Genomic DNA, 9,073 nt, shown 5'->3' on the forward strand with positions numbered 1-9,073 from the left:
GGTCAAATTCTAGTCTCCTTAATTCTAATGATTTAACATTAAGTTTTGTTAGTCTATCAAAGTAAGAAATATCAAGAAATATCGCAGCATATCTCTTGATACAATGGATGAACATAAGTTCAAACTTCGAAATGTTAACCTCCTATTGGCTTATTTCATGATCATGCAATGCTGGTGTGAGTATATCTTGATACTTTGGATAAACATATATTCAAACTTCTAAATGTTACTCTCTCAATGGCTTATTACACAATCATGAAACATTATAGTAATGAAATAATCCAAGTTTAAGTCATTAAAAATGCGCTCTTTTTATTGTCACGCAAAATTAAAAAAAAAATTTCCATGAAACTAATAATAAACATCAAATAAAACCTGAAATACCTTTACATTCCATAAATTAACTAATTCTTTTTTTTTAACTTTTCAAAATTCAAATAACTTTAAAATATCTTTTTAAACAACTAAATATAACTAGTTTAAACATCAAGAGAGTATAAGTAAAAAATCAGTCTGAAGCCCTACTAGATTAAGTTTATAGTTCTGTTTAAAATTTAACAAAGTTCAGTTTAACTTTATTTAAAGTACTCAAAGTTGTTTTAACTAAAATAACAAACAGTTTACTTATCTATTTTATTTAGATTAAAATTATAAATATGATTAAAGTAAATTTTATCTCATTTTATATTGTTCTAGGCCAGGGGTCGGCAGCCTTATATAAGTAGCGAGCCAATTTTTTATTACCAAAATTTGCTCGCGAGCCGCACTGTACAGCAAAAGTCTTCGCGGGCCGCAGTTTTTAGAAAATTATTGTAATGATTAATACAGAAATACTATTTCAACCAAAAAAATTGACAAAACATGGTGTAAAGCGCATTGGTAATGCGTAATTACTTAAATTAAACCCTAGTTGCAAGTTTTCCACCACAACTTTCTTTTACTATTGTTTTTAAAAAGTATGTTTTTAGCTGAAATGTACCTCACAGGCGACATTTTTTGTTTTCGAGGGCCGCAGTTTGCCGACCTCTGTTCTAGGTAAAACTTCAAAAAAAACTTTACAATTTAAAAAAATTAAAAAATTATATTTCAGTAAAAAGCTTTCACAACTTATTGTTCAAAATAATTTGCGGTTAAAAGAGAAGTTTTTTTAAGTTGATGAAAATAAATTTACATTTGATTTATTTAAACTTTCATTTAATAAAATAAAAATTTGTAAAGTGCAAAAGTTACGCTTTGCAAAAATGTCGCCATGCAAATGTAACGTCGTGCAATAAGTGACGCCATGCAGAAATTTCGACAAGTAAAAATGTCGCCGTGCAAAAGTGACGCCGTGCAAAAATGACCCTGCGTGCAAAAGATTTGCCGTGCAAAAGTGTCCTTCCCTACAAATGTGAGCCTCGTGCGAAAGAGTCGCCGTGTAAAAGAGTCGCCGTGCAAAAGTATCCTCATGCAAAAGTGTCCCCTCGTGCAAAAGTTACACCCACCCGAAATATCAGTATAAATATATGATGACGTTTGCTTCATTTTATGTTGACAGATTTAAAACCGTCGACTGAGTGTTTTATATATTTTTTATACATATAAGTGCTTGTTTAAAAGTTTGGTTTATTATCTAGCATGTTTTTCTAAAAAAAACAACTCTTTTAAACATGAGCTATTTAGCTTTTAAAAGTTAGTTGCAAAATTCAGTTAAAACACAACAAACTTTTTTTAGAAGTTTGTTTTAGAGAGGCTAAATGTGTGTTTTATAATAAAAAAAGCTTCACAATTTAAAGTCAAACTTAAACTTTTATTAGAAATAGTAAATAGTGTCCATTAATTTTACTTGTACGAAATTTCTGCATTTTTTTCATGTTTAGCTTTAAAACTAAATAACAAATCTTTAACTGCTCATAGTCTATTGATTACAGTTTTAGTTAAATTATATATAGTTAAAACATTATTCGAATTTATCAGTGCTGTATAAAAAAGCTTCTTTTTACACTAGTTTAAGATTAGTACAAGATCATTTACAGTACAATGATTAAAGAAAATGCTTATTTTTGTTTTACTTCGTATTAAAAACATTTGTATCATTGTAGAAAATAATTGCTTAAATCTGTTTTACTGTATTAAAACTTTAAACAGATTACAAATGAAATCCTTAGTTGTATAAATTTATAAGCTTAGCTATTACTATTAATTTTATACATTTTCTTATTAATTCAAAATATTTAGCTAGAAAGATGGTATTAAATTACGATAATTTCCTTGTTGTTTTTAATCTTTAGTATTATACAACAACATAAAGTATTTACTAGACTTAATTTAAATATGAAACAATTTATAAATGCTGAAATTCACATAATAAAAACATACCTGCTTAGTTTATTTAACTGTGTGAGCATATCTACTCTAAGGTTTAGTTGAATTTGTAACTTGTAATTTGTTTAGTTGAATTTTAGTTTTTAAGGTAAAAAATTAAACTGAGTTTTTATTATATTTCAAAAGAATTGTTATTGCTATCAAAACTATCTTCAATCTTCATTTAAAAATGGTTAAATATATATTAATCTCATTCACAATTTGTGTGGTTTTTAACGTTTATTCATAGTACACAGAACGACATAAAGAAAATTAAGCGCACTGAGGATTGAAGCCGGCTGCCGGCTTGAAGCAAATTAAGTGGTAGTGGCGATCCCAGCAGGTCGGGTTCGGGTAAACCATCACTGGTTCGGGTTCTTCAGGGTGGGCGCTGAACACTGTGTTGAAGCACGATCCCTTCGGTATCTTCTGACCCTTCCCCAGGGGCCGGAACACCTGGTACAGAGACCCGTGCTCCGACTCCTTGTACACTCGGCCGTCGGTGAAGTACCTGCTTTTCTCGTCGACGAGGTCCAAGCCCACTAGGTACTTTCTCATGCCGCCCAAGTTGGTGCAACCGGCGGCGAAGTCTCGCAGCCGGTCCAAGTCCTCCTTGGTGGCAATCGGCGCCAAAATTTCGCCTTTTTGAACGCAAAAGTCCTTGGCGGCGCGCAAGCCGACGTGGATTTCGGGATGGAAGGTGAACTTTCCGCTTTTCGTCTCCACCGAAGTGTTCCCGCAATGCTCGTGCTCTCCCGGGTGAAAGTCGCTGGCTTCGCGGTATCGGACGCCGTTTTTTATGTACATTGTTTTAACAATAAGAGCAAAAAAAGCAGCTGTAAAATGTTTTAAAACTGTTAGTTGTGCTTATTTAAAGTTATTTTTTTTTAAACCTTAATAGTTTTTGCCTTAGTAGTTATTGCTTGATCAACTAAGTTTTTAATATTTCTGTAAAAATCAGCATACAAATGTTACTGTCTTTAAATTTTGTTAGCTTTGCTTTAAAAAAATCTGACTAAAATTTAGAGTAAAAAACTAATCATGTCATTCTAATATCTGTAATGAATTGAATCAGAAGTAATGTTAATGATTACAAATTAAACTAAACCTAACAGTAGATATGCTCACTCAGTTATATAAACTAAGCAGGTATGTTTTTACCATGTGATTTTCAGTATTTTTGATTTTTAAAACATATTTAAATTAAATCTCGTAAATACTTTATATTGTTGTTATAATCTTAAAGATTAAAAACAACAAAGAAACTAATCGTAACTTAATACCATCTTTATAGCTAATTACTTTAAATTAATAAGAAAGTGTATAAAATTAATAGTAAAATCTAAGCTTATAAATTTATACAACTAAGGATTTCATTTGTAATCTGTTTAAAGTTTTAATACAGTAAAACAGATTTAAGCAACTACTTTCTACAATGATACAAATGTTTTTAATAGTAAATAAAGCAAAAGTAGGAACTTTCTCTATTCATTGTACTATAAATGATCTTGTATTAATCTTAAACTAGTGTAAAAAGAAGCTTTTTGATAGAGTACTGATAAATTCGAATAGTGTTTATAATTTAACTAAAACAGTAATCAATAGACTATGAACAGTTAAAGATTTGTTATTTAGTATTGAAAACTATACATGAAAAAAATTGCAGAAATTTCATACAAGTAAAAATTAAAGAACACTGCATACTATTTCTAATAAAGGTTTAAGTTTGACTTTAAATTGTGAAGCTTTTTTATTATAAACCACACATTTAGCCTTCTAAAAAAAGTTTGGTGTTTTTTAACAGAATTTTGAAACTAACACTTAAAGCTAAATAGCTCATGATTAATACAGTTTTTTTTTTTTTTTTTACAAAAACATGCTTGATAATAAGAACCAAACTTTTAAACAAGCACTTATATGTGTAAAATAAATTTAAAACACTTAGTCGACGGTTTTAAATCTGTCAACATAAAATGAAGCAAAGGACATTATTTCTTTATATTGATATTTCGGTTGAGTGTCACTTTTGAACGAGGGGACACTTTTGCACGGCAACTCTTTTGCACGCAGGGTCATTTTTGCACGGCGACATTTTTACTTGTCAAAATTTCTGCATGGTGTCACTTTTGCACGCTACAATTTTTTATTTATTTTAAATAAAAATTTAAATGAGTCATATATAAATTTTTTTTCGTCAACTTAAAAAAAATCGCATTTAAATGTAAATTATTTTGAATTGTTAATTGTGATAGTTTTTTAATGAAGTTTTAATGTAAAGTTTTTTTTTTGAAGTTTTACCTAGAACAAGGGTCGGCAAACAGCGGCTGGCGGGCCATGCGGCCCTCGAAGACTAAATATGTCTCCTGTGAGGTACATTTCAGCTAAAAACATACTTTTTAAAAACAAAAGAAAAAAAGTTGTGGTGAAAACTTGCAACTAGGGTTTTATTTAAGTAATTACGCATTACTAATGCTCTTTACAACTTGTTTTGTCAAATCTTTTTGTTTGAAATAGTAGTTTTGTATTAATTATTACAATAATGTTCTAAAAACTGCGGCCCGCGAAGACTTTTTCTGTATAGTGCGGCCCGCGAGCAAATTTTGGTAAAAAAAATTGGCTCGCTACTTATATAAGGCTGCCGACCTCTGGCCTAGAACAATATAATAACGTAGTACAATTCATTTTAATCATATTTATAATGTAAATTTTAATAAACTATATGAGTAAATTTTTTCTTTTTTCAATTAAAAAATTTTTGAATACATTAAGTAAAGATAAAATGCATTTTGTAACATTTTAAACAGAACTCTAAACTTATCTAGTAGGGCTTTAAAACACGAATCTTGAGACTGATTTTTTACTTATGTTTACTTGATGTTTAAATTAGCATTATGTAATTCTTTAAAAGATATTTTTATTCTATGTGAATTTTAAACAATTGTTAAATTGAAAAAAAAGATTTAGTTATTTTATGAATTGTAAAGGCAATTCAGATTTTACTTGATGCTTATTATTAGTTTTATGGAAAGTTTTTTTTTAATTTTGAGTGAGAATAAAAAGAGCGCATTTTTCATGACTTAGACTTATATCATATCATAACTTTAATGTTGCATGATTATGAAATATGCCAATGAGAGAGTAGCATTTGGAAGTTTGAACTTATGTTCATCCAAAATATCAGGAGATATTATGCGATATTTCTTATATGTATTACCTTGATAGACTAACAAAAGTTAATATTAAATCATTAGGATAAAGGAGACTTGAATCTGACCTCATTACTTTTTTTAAACCAGTTAATGGTAAAACTACAATTAGTATACAACAAATTTTTGAACATTATAGAACTAATTACTTACTAAGAGAAATCAGCAAAAAAAAATACATGCAAAAATCATTTTAATAATGACGCTTGGCATAATTAATTTTTTTATTGGTCAGTTTAAATATAAAACAACCTTTAAATAAATTAGTTTCTTGCAAAAAAGTTTAAAGTTTAGATTAAAGTTAAAAAAGTTTGATTTGAACTAATTTTTTGTTAGTAAAATTAATAAGTAACTTTTATCAAACGTTGATTTAATTTTAATATTTAGCTTTGTTTATAGTACATTTTTATTAGCAGCACCTTTACTTTATTAATGATGAGTCTTTTTTCAATGTGTTTAATACTATTTATCTTGCCATTCATGATTAATGTCCTTGGGCGTTAGTTTTTTATTTTTTGTCGTTAGTCAATGCATTTAAATACTTAATGTTTAACGTTCTACATCAAAGCGTAAGTTTGTTGTTAAAAGCGTTGCTTTTTATGTTAATCTATAAATTTTTAATTAATTATGTTTTTATCTTTGTTTTAATAAAATTTTTGTTGTAGTTTTTTATTATTTTTGTGTTTTTCAGTTTTAGTGGCCTAGGTCCATCATATGGCAATAAACTTGTAATAGTAAAGAAAAAAATATAAAAAGGCATAGTTCTTAATTAATAAGTTAGAATTCAAAAAATCTAGTACATTTTATCTTACACTTAAAGTATTTTTTATCTTAGTTTTCAAATAAATTAAGTTTTTGTCCCTGGTATGAATTTAAATAATTTTTTTTTAAATCTTTTAATTGCTTTTGGTTTCTAACATTAATTTTTTTAAATTTCATATCTTTGATATTTTGTCTTTGATATGTGTCTGTTTTTGAGTTTTAGTTTTTTTTTATGTAACAGACTTTGTACTAGCTTAAAAAAAATTAAACGCTCTGCACGTAAAATTGATGTTTGGTGCATATAAGTCATCTTGCCAATGTCGCCGTGCAAACGTAACGCCGTGCACAAGTGACTCTGTGTGCAAAAGTATCCCCTCGTGCAAAAATGACCCTACGTGCAAAAAAGTCGCCGTGCAAAATTGTCCATTCGTGCAAAAATGACCCTGAGTTCAAAATTGACGCCGTGCAAAAGTGTCCCCTAATGCTAAAGTGACCCTCGTTTAAAAGTTTCCCCTCGTGCAAAAGCGTCCGCTCGTGCAAAAGTGACGCTCATGAAAAAGTGACCCGCTCCCTGATATTTCAGTGTTTTTACAAACTGAGCTAACTTGTATATAGTAGCCAACACTTAGTTAATTTCTATTATAAAAATATAATTTGAAAAGCATTACTTGCTATAAGAATAAAGCCAGTTAAACTAAATATTGCAACTGTAACAAAATGTATGTTTTGTTGTTTTTAAATGACCGCCAGGGGGCGTTAGACAATTGTTTATCAAATCAACACACAATAAAACTTTAATAATGTTTGTTATTGCGCTCAGTTAAGCCATAAGACCGTGCGAGAGGCACAAAATTGTTTATAAAAACTTTTTATTATTTTCATTTTATAAGATCTTGATATTTATTTGCATTACCGTATTATATTATGCTTAGTTTAGCCATTATTGTGCATGAAGCACGACATGTATTAAGACTCTGTATTATTAGTAGTATTATTAGTAAGACCTATTTTTGTATTTTAAGATTGTAACATTCAGAAACTTTTAGAACATTATTAAGACATTTTGATTTGTAAAATTTGGTGTTTACTTGTTGTGTTTATATTCGCAGTTTTATTCAACTGATATATTGGCTGCTTTATTACTTCTACTTTTATTTACATTAAAATCACATATTCAATAAACTCACTCCACTAAATAAATTTTTTTATTAAGTTTATTACATACTTATTAAGTATTAAGTTAAACCTAATGAGTAAGATAAGTTCAGTAAAAGCCTTAAGTGCTAAACGCGCTAAGCATTTAGAACAAAAAAGGGACTTCCCCCAATTTAAGGTAGTTCCTACCACAGGCCCCCTAGGACTATAACGTAAACACTTGACCAAAGCTTAAAAAAGGCTAATTAAAAATTTCTGATTTAATTTTTTTTCAAAATTGATAAATAAATTATATTATTAAGTCTTTTATGTTATAAAGTGAACTTATGTATTATAAAAAAAAATGTTATGAGGATTATTTTTTGTTAGATGCTACTCAAAGTTGTTGAGTTATTGAGCTCTACAAAACATTTTTTTCAGTTTACAGACAATTTTTAATACATTTTGCATCTCTTAAGTTTAGTTAATAATATTTTGACTAACTGAGTTAAAAAAAAAATTAAATTTGCTTTTATTGGTACACATTAAAAATGTAATGTTTAATGTTATAACAAGAAAAGTTTCAATTTAGTATTAATATTATGTAATTTCATATAGATTTTTTTATACAAAGAAAATCAGTTAGTTTTCTAAATTCAACTTTCTTATATCTTTATAATGTTTCCTCTAATATCATTTTTGTTTAATGGCCAACTAATTTATAAGATAAGCTAGTAACATAAATATACTTATAAGCATCTATCTCAGAGTAAACTTCACTGATCTTTATTTTGTTTCAAGTTTCGTATTAATATGTTACTTTTTAGAAAACTTTTTACACATTCTTTAATAAAAAATGATTCTGATATGATTTTTTGTTTTTTTTCTGAAACATATAAGTTTTTATAAGGGTGTTTTACAATTTTTTAATGTATACTTTTATCGTGGATTTTTAGATGTATACTGCCGATAGTGCTTTTGTAAACTTTGTTTTAGTCGTTCACTTAATTTAAAAAAAAATCAGGGCTATTTTAACTCGAAGCTAGAAATTTTTTATTTAAAGATAAGAATTTGTCACTTAAAAAAGGGGAATTTTGAACAAAACTTATACAAAAACTAGCAATAACAAAAAAAGTTTTTAGTAAAATTATTAATTTAAAACTAGATTAGAAATAAATCATTTTATATATTTTTATTAAATTTTAAAAAGTATATTTTCAATAGTTCTATACTGTTAACAATTTCAAAACTCATTTTCTATCTTAATCAACGAAAAAATACTTTAAAAACAACGAAGATAATAAACAAACCTTGAAAAATTTTGTTTTAAAACAGAAAGGCACAATAATTTGAGTATAATTTTTAACTAATAGAAATTTTATGAGTAAAATTAAATTAATTCATTGAACACAACAATACCTTAGTAAAAAGTGTATACTCAAGGAGAAGTATTGCTATGATTTTGTTTCTCAACTAGTATGTATAATAACTAGTTGTCAAACTTTAATTTAATTATTATAAAATTTAGTATAAAACGGTCGAAAGGAATAAATACCTTATATTTTATAAATAATATATAATAAATTTTCATAAGCCTTTAAAAGTTATTTATTTAATTATCAAAACGC

Source organism: Thalia democratica, chromosome 8, assembly GCF_965202585.1.
Source record: "Thalia democratica chromosome 8, ktThaDemo2.hap1.1, whole genome shotgun sequence".
In the NCBI taxonomy this organism is placed as follows: Eukaryota; Metazoa; Chordata; class Thaliacea; order Salpida; family Salpidae; genus Thalia; species Thalia democratica.